Source organism: Canis lupus, chromosome 1 (genome assembly GCF_048164855.1).
Source record: "Canis lupus baileyi chromosome 1, mCanLup2.hap1, whole genome shotgun sequence".
In the NCBI taxonomy this organism is placed as follows: domain Eukaryota; kingdom Metazoa; phylum Chordata; class Mammalia; order Carnivora; family Canidae; genus Canis; species Canis lupus.
Window position 1 is genome coordinate 79,484,800 of NC_132838.1, and position 15,474 is coordinate 79,500,273.

The window sequence follows — 15,474 nt, forward strand, 5'->3', positions numbered from 1 at the left end:
CTGAAGATCCAAGACAAGAATATGGATACAGGGAGTTTATTTGGGAGCTGATCTCAGAAAGCATAACAAGAAAGGGCTGAACTGAAACAGGCAAAGGAGGCAAGTCACTAACAGGTGCATTGAAGGGCTGCTGCTGTATGATGTAATGATGTGCATGAGTATGTATTACAGCCAGATACTGTGATGAGTGGGCAACAGGGGTGTGTACTACATCTGAGGACCTTCTGGAACTGGGTAAAATGTGCCTCAGAGTTACCCACCTGAAGGCAAGGAAGCATGCTTCAGGACAAAGATAATGACCACCAGGAAGGAGATGCAGGAAACCATTTGCATCTTCTGCAGGGAGCCATCCATGTACACAGAAGACATTTGAATCAGGCTGCAGGGAAATGGGGTCATCTACAGAGCAGTGCAGCATCAGAGCCTCATTGCCCCATGCGCATGCCAAAGAGCAATGACATCCTCTTTCCAGTCCTGTGTCCTACATTATCTCTTGTGTACCAAAGCAACGCAGCTTGGTCCTTGAGCTTCAGAGAACGTCAGATGAAAACAAGGGTCTCTCTCCTTAGGATGCAGAGAGGAGTTCCCTAGGATGAACATAGGGACTGGCACTTTCCCCACCACAGTTTCTTTCCAAAACACTTAATGTAAAAACCAAATAGTTTTCAGCCAAACAAATAAAAAAAAGGAAAACCTTATTTAATTATATATCCTGTGCTTCCACCGTTGTTTGATGAATATATCTAGATGACATGTTTGTATACAAACTTAGGATAGAAGTTGGACTCTAGTGTGGTATGTATGTGTGTGTGTAAGGTGAATAAAACCCTATTCTATCTTACTATTAGAAACTGAGAACACCAAACTGTAACCCAGAACAGATGCCATGTCTCCAAAACTTAATGCACTGTAAATGATTTCTTTCTTGGAAGAATTTTTTATATTGAGTAAAGCTTAAAAATGAGAACCTTAGCTGTTGGCTACTGTGTAATCATTTGATTTAGGCCCCCATTTAATTTATGATCATCATTGAAATTTTTGAACTTCTGTGTTCTGAAGTAGGCAGCATGAATAGCTTTCTGGAATTTTTAGTATAGTTTTTCCTGATTACTTATGTGTATTCTAGCTTGCAATTCAGAGTGAAAAACAATCTCAGAAAAAGGAGACCTGTTGGCCAGAGGACCACACTTGCCCAATTGCTCACCAAGCCATCCAAGAATATCGAAGATCTGGAGTGCTCAAGACTTCCTTGCAGGCACACAAAAGAAGAAAAGAAAGCCACTGTGCTAATATTAGACCCTGGAGGCTTCTGTCCCAGGAGAAATGAGGAGTTTGTTGGTCAATGGAATTCCAGTGTGTGCATTTGGACTCTGGGCTGTCTGGCATTCCTATGGTCTCAGAGAGGGAATACATTTCTCGTTCTCTGAGAAAAGCAACCCCAAGAGGAGAATCTGAACATATTCCACAAAAAAGGAATCCACAGCCATTCAACATTATTGGAACATCTCATTTGTCTGTCTTTCTTTTGAAAGCAATTAACCCAACAGACACTCAGCATTTCCATCTGAGGTAGAGAGTGTTGTTAAAAATGACATCTCTGTGACCTTGAATTTGGAATGTATTTCAGAGGCAAAGATGCCAACTGATTGTCATTCCCAGAGAGAGAAATTTAGTAAAAAAAAAATGACTGAGAGGGCTTCAAAATTAGACCAATGTGAAAGCTTTGGAGGTGAATCAGGGGAGTATAAGTTTTGTTTTGGAGAATGAAAGCCATTATTCAAACTAAAAATAAAATAGTTCCATTCACTAACATGATAATATACTGTCAGAATATATAATATGGTCAGATTTAAAGTCAGAGGTTATGTCAGGTAATGGATTCAATTAAAGACTGTGAATTCTTACAATTCAAGTTAATTTTCCTGATGGTCAGCTTCACATCTTTTCAGTGTATAATTATAAATTGTATTTTGGCTTTTATGCTCATTCTAATTGTGTGATTGTTGATCTCATTTGTTGTAGACACCTAGATGTTCCCTATCTGTTCAGTCTTAACCTCTAACTGCTCTTTTTCTGCCTCACCATCCTGCAGATGAGCTTGCTTTATATGAATTCCTTGAGAAAACTAGTTTTCCCACTTTTGGTCATGGTGTTTTCTCTAACTAGAATAAACTTCCCTCTATATCAGATAGTTTTTCATATTTTATCTCAGCTCATACATCACCACCTCAGAGGCTTCTCTCAACAACCAGTTAGTATACCCCATTTATCTGATATCTCAGCACCCCATTTGTTGTACTTATCAGCATTGCATTTATATGCATTTAGGCACACATTTTTGTATGTACTTTTTTTATTGTCAGTCTCCTCAGGTACTTTGCATGCTTTTAGAGAGCAGGATCCATGCCTAACTCATTTTGTCTATAGAGTTCTACTCAGTGTCTGGTATATGCTCAGTCATTTAAAAAAATTAATCAGTGGCTAAACTCATTTAAACTGTCCTCTAACTTGTGTTCTCTGAGTCTTTTTGCACACAGCTCTGGGCTGTAGTCATAGTGTCCTCAGTCCCTTATGTGTAGCTATTACTTGATGAGTTAGCATTGGTGTTAAACCCTGCATGTGTTTGTCATCAGTCCAGATACTGCTAATAGAAGAAATAAGAAAACAAGTGCCAGAAAGAAAACTTGCTTTTTGAAAGTTCCTGGATAATGATACTATCAAGATACAAGAGCATAAAGCAGAAAAAAGAATCACAAAGGAAAAGTTGGGTCTTCAATGGTAGTAGTCCAGAGAACTGGCTCCTTGGTAACATTGAAAACTTCTCATATTGCTTCATGTCCCTGCCCCATTTTCTATTTATCTGTTGGATCCTTCTCATAATTTCTATATTTGGCTATTCTTCCCTGCTCACCCATAGGCTTATTGAACACTAGACTTCTTACTGATACTTAACTTTAATTTTATTATTATTATTTGATCCTTAACTTTTAAAGATGAATTATTCTGTGTTTTCTGACCTCAATATCCAGATTTCCCTGGTGAGCATTTGTGTTTCTATGTTTTTTTTTAATTCTTCCCCCTTTGATATTGTTTATGAATATTTTTCTCTTGATCCTGACACAATTTGATTATCTTTCTATTATTTCTGCATCATATTAGAATTTATTATATACAATGTGCTTTTAAGTGTATAAAAATGAGATGAGGGTGAATTGAAATTCTTTCTTATTTTAAGGAATGCATAATATTCTGAAATCAATATTTTAGTGAAAGAAAGGTAAATATAGGTAAAGTGCTGGGATGGTGGATAGAAAGAAAAATAGTTAAGCCTATACAATGACAACCCAATAAATGATACACCAATGTATCATATATAGGCAGAAAGAAAGAAAGAAAGAAGAAAGAAAGAAAGAAAGAAAGAAAGAAAGAAAGAAAGAAAGAAAGAAAGAAAGAAAAAAGAAAGAAAAAAGAAAAAAGAGAAAATTCATGATATGCAAATGGTACCTTCCAAGTATTAAAGGGTTTTATTGGGAAGAGATGGATTTCTGCCTTGGAAATTTAGGCAATGCCATGAAAAAAATAACACTTGTTGTTCTTTTATGATGATTTGTTAATATATTCTATAGGGGATTAAAGAATTCTAGCTTGAGGAAGCCTTGGGTTCAGCCCTAAATGCAGAGGGTCCCACATCTGAAATGTATAAATTTCTTCTTTACACCAGGCTGTCTTGAATGAAGGGGAGTAATGAGGACTTTGACTGAAGAAGTCAGAGGACTGGTCTCTATTGAGTAGGTAACAGGGATGAGAGGTAGAGAGGAGCACATTGAATACTTTTAAGTAAGAGTGTACCACTAAGTTGTGTTTTTAGTGTAATAATCTGAAAGAGATGTGCCCAAACTATGTTTTAGGAAAGGGCCATAATTGTGAAAAAGCAACTGGTGGGTCTCAGCAACTAGAACAGAAAAAAAGACAAAGTCTTCAATTACAGATGATTAGGATGATGATAAACTTATTGTCAGAATAGGTAGTTCAGAAAAGAAGATGGTCTTCAGCATAGAGGACAAATTTTATCGTAGTCTAATGAATTTGAAGCCGATCAAAGGAATCAACAAGAATTCTAAAAGATGTAGGAAGGCCAAGAGAGATGGGGACCAAGACTAGATGTTTGAACTTGTTGATTCAAAGATCACCCATGTCCTTGAGGAGGCCATTTTGGTAGAATGATGGTGGTTGAAATTACAGAATAGGAATAATTGGAAGAGAAGGGATGATGACAGCTGGAGGCAGAGACTATTGAATACTCTGCCAATGTATGTAATAAAAGGTAAGAAGCAAACAGGATGAATAAGGTTCAATAAGGATATTAGTAGGTTCTTTGTTGCTGTCCTGGGCCTATGCATACATAAAGCTAGGAAAATGATCTAGACCTATATTTTTTAAAAGCATCTAGTAGGATCTCTGGGTGGCTTAGCAGTGTAGCGCCTGCCTTTGGCCTGGGGCATGACCCTGGAGTCCTGGGACTGAGTCCCGCATCAGGCTCCCCACATGGAGCCTGCTTCTCTGTCTGCCTGTGTCTCTGCCTCTCTCTCTCTCTCTCTCTCTGTCTGTCTCTCATGAATAAATAAATAAAATATTAAAAAAAATAAAAGCATCTAGTACTGTTCCAGGATTGAGTCAATAAATACATGGGTTACTTGATACTAACATTGACCCAATTCTAATTGTGTATATATAACTTTATTGATAGAATTCGGTTCAATGGTTTTGGGACACTCTCAGATTTCCTTCAGAGAGATTTCTGAGCAACGAGTATGGTTCATATAATAATTGCTACTTCATAGCCCACTTTTTTTTTCATGGAAGAATATTATAACAATTACTACTAATAAAATACTGGTGAGAAAATATAAGACTAGACATGGAATTTTCTTTTTAGAAGTAATTTTTGAACTCCAAATATTTCCCAGTTGCATTTACTCAGTATTTATAGACCACTCAAATCATGCTAGGTGCAATGTAGGACACAGAGGTCAGCATAGCTTCTACCCAGTGGATTTACAATCTGCCATGATGCTAGCCAAGTTTTGTAATTTTATGCTCAATTAACATCTGGTTAGAACTTGTTCAGCTAACGGAGTGCTTGCCTCTGAAGATAAATCATGGGACTCTTTTACCACAGCTTGGAATCTTTCTGATTTGGAATGCTTTCTGAACATAAAGACATTCTTTTCCATCCTACTTCGCATCATCCAACTGGGTTCCTACTGTGAAGTGTCATTATAATGGCAGCTCCCACTGAGAGAAACACCAGTCCCACAAACTGAATGGGGTGATTGAAGCAAACAGTCATTTTTGATCACTGCTTTTATAAATTGTGCCTTTTACAAAATCTGTGATTGTATCTTCATGTAATTAATATTTATTTAACCACAATAATTTTTTGTTAAATGAAATCCATCCTTAAAGATTGTTTGCTTGAAAGTGCCCAAAAAAACTTAGGAAAGAAATTGCCTTCATCTACTCAGAATATGCCTACCCAGGACTAATGCCCAGCTCATTTTAGTGAAAATTAGAAACGTAAGACAGGCAAATATTATTCAGCATTCTGTAATTCAAAAACAATTGACTGCTTTAGATACCTTTTAATTAGGTTATGATGACATCCAGGAAATCATATGTCTACTGTTTTTAAAAATAATACACAGATGGAATTGGTGTAGGAACTTCTGATGCTTTGTTTCAATATGCAGTCTCCTTAATCATGAAAAACATAGATTTGACAATCAGATGTAAAGAGCTGGGAGAATTTTTTAAGTCCAATAAATTCTCTTTGATCATAATAATGTCCAGAATTTTTTTTCAAAACTTGGACTAAGGGAGGAAATTGGTTAATGAAATGTGAAGTATATCAGACAATGTAGGTCTGATTGGTAATTCTGTTAACCTTGCATTCTAAAAGAGGCAATGCTGCTAATTTAAAGAGACATTCCTCTTTTGAACTATACTTTTTTCTTTATCAGCATTGACAACATTTGTTCTTTCAGGTTCTTTTTGTTCATGGAAATATCATGGGATTCATTACTGAGGCATGTTCTGCTTTTGGTATTCGCTGTTATGGCTGATCTCCTCGTGAAAATGTTATTCAGTGTAAACTGTGACGATAGTCTCTTCTTTTTTGATATTATTTTAGGGATTTCTTCCATGACATGATCTTCTTATCATAATGGATGTTTTGTTCTTTTTGATGCCTCATAACCTCTGCGTTTTTTATTTATCATGTTTCTGTGCCTCAAAAACTAGAAAAATGTCAAGAAATGGGCAGTTGTATATCAGGTTTTGGATATATTCCCCCTTTCATTCCTCTTATATTGCTTTATAACTCAGTGGAATTTTCAGTGCTAATAGATGCAGCCTTTTAAAAAGCATTAATAAAGACAATCAAGAAACACCTGCACTTACGACATCAAGCTTATGGTTTTCATATTTCCCTATTTTTCTGCTCTCGGGTAAGTTGTCTCAGGTTAATCCTATAAGAGATGTGTATTGCCAATCAAATTGTGTTATTTGCTCCCAAATGTGTATATTTTTCCATGTATCTATTGCGTGTCTCCATATGGAGTGCAATAAGATGGAGCGAGAGAGGATGGTAAAAATAGGATTTGGTGTTATCATGACCAGATGGGAAGGGGCAGGGACCTGGTCTACTATGCAAGTACACTTGTCTTCACTTTGTCACTGTGTTCAGCACTTACATGTGGCAAAGCAAAGACAGGGTCATCTCGATTCACTGTTAATTAAATGTTTTGGCTGGAAACCATTTCTCCATATGGTAGAATACACCAGCTTGAAGTCAGTGCTTCAAATTTGGCCACATAAAACGGCTGCCCACAAACATATGTAGTGACTCACAAGCAGTCTCAAATAGTTTTAATGTAATGCAGAGGATCTTTGGCTTTTCTGAAGCATGTAGATAACCTCAAATACACATCTGTTGAAATTATAGCAGTTGTAAAACTCAGAAGAAAAATGGAAAAATGAAAACGTATTCAGTGTAAGTCATGGAATGTATTTGGTTCAAATTCAGAAATAGGCAAGTCATTTGGTAGCCCTGGATTATAAATATATATCTCACAAGCCAGATTTTTTTTTAAAGTTTGAGCTTCAAATGCTGTAGTCAAATCCATGAGTGAAAACAGTCATTTTCAAGAGAGATAACGTAGGGATGGATGTAAAAAATATATTAAAAGTTCCAGAAAGCTAGAGGATGATGCATGAATCACAAATCACCCTGATTCTCCCCAACTTTTTTTTTGGGTAGAGAAGTAAAGCTTCATCCATTTTAATGACTCATTAGAACACTGGAGGATTGATAAAAGACAATTATTTTGCAGCTGTTTAAAGTTTATTTGCATATGGTGTGTGCTGGGTGCTTAGCCTCTGCTTCTGCCCTTTCACCAAATAATCCAGCTCAACAAAGTCACCTGACCTTCTTTCTTCCTGCATATGTACTTAAAAACTAAAAGCTTTACTAACAGCCAATATGGGCCTTAAGAGGCCCCTAGTATTTACACACAGTCAGAGCCTACCCCGACAGTTTTTCAGCTGGGCTTTCCTTTACTGTCCCATATAGAATAGACCATCTTAAACTAATTCCTAGCGCTTTTAGAGTGATGTCCTATTGGGATTGTCTAGTATGCACTTCTAGTTATTTCTCTTTGTTTCTTTGTACTTTCTACAATTGATTTTGAACTTTAGACTTCATAGTCACAATGTAAGAATCTATTACTTGCCTAATTGCTTGCCTATGCAATTTTGTTATAAAGGGTAGTATATGCTAACCACAGGATAACTTTTTTCTTTGATGATAAAGTTGAACAGTAAAAGAATTATCCTCCTCTTAAAATTACCTAACAGCCGTTACTTAAAGTATGTCTGACCGGGTACACTTTCAGAAATGAAGAGTCATTTTTCTGCTAACACCTTCATTCATGATCTCTCTTTTTCAAAAATAAGCAAAATAGGGATGCCTGGGCAGTGGTTGAGCGCCTCCCTTTGGCCCAGTGCGTGATCTTGGAGTCCTGGGAACCAGTCCCACATCAGGCTTCCTGCATGGAACCTGCTTCTCCCTCTGCCTGTGTCTCTGCCTCTCTCTCTGTCCCTCATGAATAAATAAATACTTTAAAAAAAAAAAAAAACAAGCAAAATAGTAAACGCTGGACAACAGCTTTATGAAAGCCAACAAAACATAAGAACAATAAATCATACTCTAATCCTGTTGAAGGAAATTTGTGCTAAAATTATCAAGGGATGATAAATTTTTAAGAATACACATGGTATAAAACAACCAGCTTTGGAATGATTTGGACTGTCAGCCTCCAGTCACTTAGGCAGCCTAGGCTTTACATTTATGACATTTAGTTATCCTCACTTGCAAAAGAGAAATCACAGTTTCTACTGTATAATTAGCTTTACATTATAAACACTCTTCAGAACATTTCAAAGAATTTTAGTAAAATAGAGAACTCAGGCTATCTCCAGATAGCTTATTTAAACTTTTTCCTATAAGCTTTTATTAGGCTGCAAAAAAATTACTGGTACTATGTATCTAAAGGACCAATTTCCTAGTCCTAACATCTTATTATTATAATATTTATTTCAGAAATATTTCTCTGTCAAGGATTGATTGTAGTAGTTTTAAATAGAGGTTAAGCTGTTAATGTGGTTACACTGATTCATCTATTAGCATGGCTATCGATAAAACATGTTGGCTATTAATTTTATCAGATAATTGATAAATATGGAATGCATGTAAATCAAATATGTATTCAGTAACTAATTTTCAGTTTAACTTAAATATGATTGAATAACATTGGCAGCACTAACAACTTGGGCAAAAATAAGTTTTTAGAGCTACCCCTAAAACATAAGAATCTAATTTCTGATATGTTTCTAATTTATTATTTAAATTGAATTTTCTACCCTTAAGCTAATTCATTTATAGCTTATTTTGGAATATTTTGCTCAGTGCAACGTTCTAAAAAGGCATATTTACCATGCTTTCCTTTTTTTCTTTGCCAGAAATGAATATTTAAAAAGTTAGAATATGAAATGTTATATAATTTGATGGGAACATTGAGCCAAACTCAAAAATAGAATATAACAGATATATAGATTTCTCATCTATATAGTTTTAACAAATGAACACTTTAATTGTTTTATTGTTCATTTACAGCAAAATGCAATACATTGTTTTAGCTTTGTTGAATGAAAGCCTCTATTTATCCACTGATGAGCTATACTATAAGGTGCAACAAAGCATAATTACTAAATTTCTGAACTCAGGGAGGTATGTTTGCTTCTCCACACATGCAATGTTGGCAAATCCACTTATAGCCACTGGGGTTTACATAGCTGTGAGGAGAAAACTGACTCATTACAATATTGTACACAACAGTTGCTCTGTTAGCTTCCTAGGTCAGGAGCAAAGGGCAGGAAACGGAAAACATTGGAAACAGAAGCCTTAGCACCTTTTAGACAACAGCTAAGTTTCTTATGCCACTGTTTCGGGCTCCTTGAAAATTTTCATCTAGAGATAAGACGTAAACACTGCCATAAACAACAGTTTACAGATAGTCAACCTACTATGAGAGAGTAAAAGTTTTCTAGCAAAATTACTAAAACTAAGAATTAATCCCCTCCTCTAACTGCAATTGCTGCTTATTTTATAATATTTGAACAAGGAACATCTTATTCATTGTAAATAAAATATTCTAATTGAATTATGCATGAGGCAAGCACCATAATATCTAGTAGAATCAAATATCTACTAATGACATTGAAAGACCCTCTGAACTATAGGAATAGATTCCCATTCCAAAATTTCAGTTTCAAATAACTCAGCCCTCATGTAGGAAGGGCCTTAGTATGGACAATGCATTGTGCTTTGTGACATAATCTCCGAGAACTCAGGGAGTAATGGATTAATTTAAGTAAACAAAAAACCAAATTAGATTGTGGGGCAAGATAATTCATTGAGTGGTATAATGCATCTATATATTTATCTAAGGGATTATTCTGCATATGTCTATTTGTCATTGCACAGAATGGAAAATTCTCCATGGGGAAATTTGGGACAGAAGTTACATTTATGATCTGCCTTAAAAGAACTAAATTTCAACAGTCATTTTTTTTTTCAACAGTCATTTCTATGTGGTTAGTACACATGTTTTGAGAGAGTCATTCTGTACCATATATTAAACTATCAGTGATTTTTGTTTCTGTGCCCAAAATTAGTCTGTATGACAGACTATTTCAACAGAACATTGAATAGTAAGCTACCAACCCCTCTGGCGTGATGACAATACATAAGATTACCTTTATCAAAATCCACTGAGTTGTACATTGAAGATGTGCACATTGCTCTGTATATTAGATTTAACTGCGAGGACGAAAAAAAGATAAACAAATATTGAATTCTAGTTAATGATATGCATACTGAAGTATTTGGAGGTGGTATGCCAATGTCTGAAGCTTACTTTGAAATGCATAAAAAAATAAGATAGATATCTGAGGGATAGAGGTATGATAAAGCAAGTATAATGAAATGTTAATTGTGAAATCTAGGTGATGAGTATTCACTGTAAATTTTTTCAGTTTTTTTTTATTTGGTAATTTTCACAATAAAATATTGCTAATGAGATACCTTTATAAATATTTTGTATATTCTATCTCAGTAGTTTGGTCTGGCTAGGGTCTAGAAAAGAAATTTTTTAAAAAGACCTCCATTGAACCATTTATAAAATTAGGTTTGGGATCCATGGTTGTAAGATATATTTCAATTTTTAAAATTTTTAATCATTTTTAATCTTAATACCAAATTTTAATATTGCATAATACTATCAAGTCTCGTTCTTGCATGTAGTGTTTTCTCATAACCTAGAATATCAATACTGTAACAGAATAAACTCTCATAAATCTTTCTTCTTGTACTCAATGAAATCTGTGTATAATATTTATATCTTCATACATTAGTAAGGTTTCCTAAGTAATTAATTTTACTACATGAAGTAGTCTCTAAATATATCGCCAAGAAGTTTTATAAAATATGAGATAATAGATATACTTTTTTTCTTTTTGATCGACATTAGGAGCTACGCAAAATGTTATTGAAGAAGTTATTTTAAGGGGCGCCCAGGTGGCTCAGTCAGTTAAACATAGGACTTGATTTTGGCTCAGGTCACAATCTTGGGGTCCTGAGATCCAGCCCTGAGTAGACCTCCTCGGTCAGTGAAAAGTCTACGTGAGATTCTCCTCTCCCTGTCCCTCTGTCCCTCTCTCTGCTCCTGCGTGTGCATTCTCTCTCTCTAAAAATAAATAAATCTTAAAAAAAAAGAGAAAGGTTATTTTAAAAGTCGATTTGCTAGACAAAGCTTGTGTTTCCCAGCAGGAAATGTTGGTAAGACTGCATTTTTTTAAATTTAATAAATTGTTTTGGATCAAAATATGGATTCCTCTAAGTCATGACTCTCAACCTTAGGTTCAGCTTCAAATAAAAATAATCAAAAATCAATATAGGAGAATCATAAAACATTTCAGAGAAACAAAAGACAAACTTCTAATCCTAATGGCTAAACCTGGAGCACAAGGGAAATAAGGAGACCTTTGATGAGGTCAAGCTGATGGAAAGAAGGTTGACTGGCCTCCAGGTGAGACTTTCTTGCCTCAGTGCTAGAGGCAGTATTGATAGAGTGGACACTGATGCTCCCTTACTCTGTAAGTGGGATTTTCTGAAGAAGGCAGAGTCACATAGGTAAAGCTGAACAACCTCTGTGGATGCCCTCCTCTCAAGAACATTCAGGGGATGATTTAGCAATGAAACTAGTGATTTTTAAGTATGTGGAAAAGTTCACTATATTGTCCAAGGGTGCAAATATTTATCATTAAAAAAAATTGTTATTGTAACTCAGGTGCACAGGTTATGTTACTTTTCAATTTGAACCCCATCTTTTTGGATTTTTTATGAAGGCTTCATTACATAAACACCGTGAATTAAACCACTGGCCACTGGTGATGGATTCAACCTTCAGATTCTCTCTGGAGGTTAGGGAAGGAGCCTGAAAGTTCCAGCCTAATCATATTGTTGATTTTCCCTGGCAACCAGTCTCCATCCTCAGGTGCAGCCCAAAGGTGACCGCATTAGCATAACAATAGACACCTTTGTAGCTCTCAGCACTTAAGAAATTCCAAGTGTTTTAGGAGTTCTGTGCCAGAAATATGTATTTCTTACTATAAACCATAAGATCACAATACCTTTTCAAGAAGTGCTTTAACCACATGCATATGGAGGATGATTTTTCTTTTAAGGCAATGGCTATTTAATACATATTTTGGTTGCTGTATACATGGATTTTTGTAATTACACTTTGTTATCAATTTATAATTTCATAGCATTATTAAAAAGAACATTGTAAGAGGTTGAATCTTTGGAATCTCTGGAGGCTGCTTTTTTTTTTAAACATTCTATTAATGACTTTTGTGAATGTAACACAAATGCTAGTGTATTTTCTCTGAAGTGTAAAGTCATTCTTTCTCTGAGATTGTGTTTTTGAGTAACTGTATAGGAAATACCAATATAGAACTTTCTATTTATTCTTTATAAGAGTTTTAATTTTTTGCTTTAATGTACATTCTGTCAGTGTAAAATTCTGCTCTTCTTTTATTTGAGCTATGATGTTCCATATATCTTTTTCCATCTTTCTTTGGTTTAAATTTCTCTCTTGTTGACAACTAATTCCTGTATTTTGGTTTTTGTCTAATAGGAGACCTTTCTTTACTTGATGAGTTAAATTGTACTTACTTTTATATTAGAGCTTATTTCTCCAATCTTGTATCATACATTCTATTTAATGTAGGTTTTTCCTTCTCACTTTCTGTTTGCTTGCGCTGACTGCCCTTCTGCTGATGTGGCAACTATGTTCCATTTCTGTTCAACTAGTAGTTAATCATCTCATAACAAAACTCACCTTATGTTTACTAGGTTTACTTTTTCCTCTCCATTTCTAAAAGTTCCTAAAATACATGCCTTGCTTTCAAACCAATAATACCTTGGCCTGCTTGCATTTCTCTTCAGTCTTTCCCTCTCTATGGAGCTTTAGTTCTGAATTTTTGCAGACATACTTTCTTATTTTTAGTTATTGCTGATTTATGGAATCATATGTCTACTGATGTGTTTTCTCAACCTGACTTTCTGTAAGACACCTCCATGATTCATGTCAACTTTTTGGGGTGTCATTCTTCAAAAAGTGCTTGGAAAGTAGAGAGTTATTCTTTATTTCAATTTCAATTATTATTCATACTTATATGCTGATATACTTAGTTCATATTTCTTTTTATTTTATTTCTTTAAAGATTTTATTTATTTATTTGAGAGACACAGAGAGAGTGAAAGAGCACGAGCAGAGTAAGGGACAGAGGGAGAAGCAGACTACCACTAGGCAGGGAGCCTGATGTGGGATTGGATCCTGGAACTCTGGGATCATGACCCAAGCTGAAGGCAGACACGTTACCAACTGAGCCACCCAGGTGCCCATATATTTAAGTGATAGTGCAACTAGGAGTGAAATTGTAGGTAGGTTCAAAGTTCTTTTTTAAAATTTATTGTCAGCAGTATGCAAGTAACTTTGTGTGTGTTTTTCATTTACTGTATTCTTTTGATATATATGATATTTTTCTCCCTGGATGCTTTCAGAATTTTCTACTTGAATTTGATATTTTAAAAATTTTACTAAACTGTGTGTGTGTGTGTGTGTGTGTGTGTGTGTGTCTTAACCTATCCTATTAGGTATTTTATAAATTCTTTCAATTGGGGATCTTAAGATTTTAATTCTGAAAAATTATCTGACATAATTTTTCAAATATCTTTACCTTTCAAAATTATATTCCTGTCTTCTCCCCTGGCAGGTTTTTAAAAAATAGGTATAAAAACATGTACTTCATTCTTATCTCTCTTTTCCTCTTTCACTCATTATTTCCATCTCTTTATCTCAGATGTGTTTGAAAGAATTTTTTGACGTGATGTATCACTCAAGAGTGCATTTCCTAGCTGGAAACATTATTCTATTCAATACCTCCACAGAGCTCTTTATTTCAACAATTACATATATTTTTCACATCTGGTAGTTCTGCTTCGTTCTTTTAAAAAAAAATTACAACTGCTTTTTGTTTTGTTTTATATGTCTACCCTTTTATCTCTGTAAAGGTAATTATTATACTTAAGTTATGTTATTCTTCTGGCTGGTCTATTTATATATAAATTCTGTGTTCTCTGGTGTAGATTACTCCGTTTGTATTATTCTTTCATATCCTTGGGTCTCATAGATATTTATTTTTTCAGATATATATAATGCATACACAGAGGGTCATATAACCTTGGGACTTTTCATTTTATCAGTTAATTTTATCTTAATTTTCAGCCATTATCAATTATTATCAGTTATGATTACCTTGGCTGTGGTGCACATTTGGACCAGGCAAAAGCCTCATATATTCTTATAGATGAATTTAGGGAGTAAATTTGAGGGTACATCTCAGGGAGTATAGTTTATGATGTTTGTAATCTTGGCTGCTTGTCTTACCCTGTTCATTTTACCCACTCTATGACCCACATATATTTCCCTCCAGGAAATAGAGTTTATGGAATGAAGTTTGAGAAGATAATGGGGCACCAACAGCCTGGTCTTGGTTATATTTTTTCACCCAGATAGTCTTCAATATTCTTTTGAAGTCAATCTTGTTTTCAACTAACTCTGGTTGGCTTTGCTGTTTCTTGACCTGTGTGAATAGGTTAGGCAGTTATTATCTGAAGGTCAAATAAGGAAGAAGAAAGGACACAGCTAGTATACTTTCAGAAAGTCCCTGCCTATGGTGTCTTTGTTTCTATGTTGATAGTATCTTCCACCTAGAGGCCCAGCCATCTGTATCTCTATAAATGTTTCTAGTAGACTTTGCATATAGTTCTGATAAAAAAAAATCAACTTCCCTTTGCCCTTGCTCATAGCCAGAGTTGACCCCAAAATCCAGAAATCATGTATGAAATTCAGGGATTTAACAAATGTCCTTTTGCTTACCTCCCACTATTTTCCTGTTTTTATGTTTATTTATTTTTACAAATATACTGAAAGCCAAGGTTATTTTGAATTGGCTAAAGCAAGATTAAAAAAAAATAATTGGTACTCTAAAGATCATTTGTAAAAAAAAAAAAAATCATTTGTAAATAAGCTTGGAAATAGAAATAGTGGGAAATCAAATGCCATCACTAGGATCAGAGTGACAAAGGAGGAAGGAAATTATTGACATGGAAGAGGCACCACCATGAAGGGAAGTACCATGATGAAGGGATGTAGCTTCTGCCAGAATGTCGGCACTGAAATGGGGAGGGAGGGAGGAAATGATGCACCTCTACTCCTCTTTTCCACA

At 35.0% G+C, this 15,474-nt stretch overlaps 1 long non-coding RNA gene across 2 annotated transcripts in view; it reads right to left on the reverse strand.

Annotated features, from left to right (window-relative positions):
* The window catches only part of LOC140639040 (uncharacterized), a 187,616-nt gene that overhangs the window by 41,830 nt on the left and 130,312 nt on the right, over positions 1-15,474 (reverse strand). Inside the window, exon 8 of one of the 2 annotated variants that reach the window (XR_012035917.1) lies at positions 10,375-10,438. The exons of the other annotated variant lie outside the window; for it this stretch is intronic. This is a non-coding gene — a long non-coding RNA (uncharacterized lncRNA). The remainder of the gene's footprint in view (positions 1-10,374; positions 10,439-15,474) is intronic. 2 annotated transcript variants of the gene reach the window in all.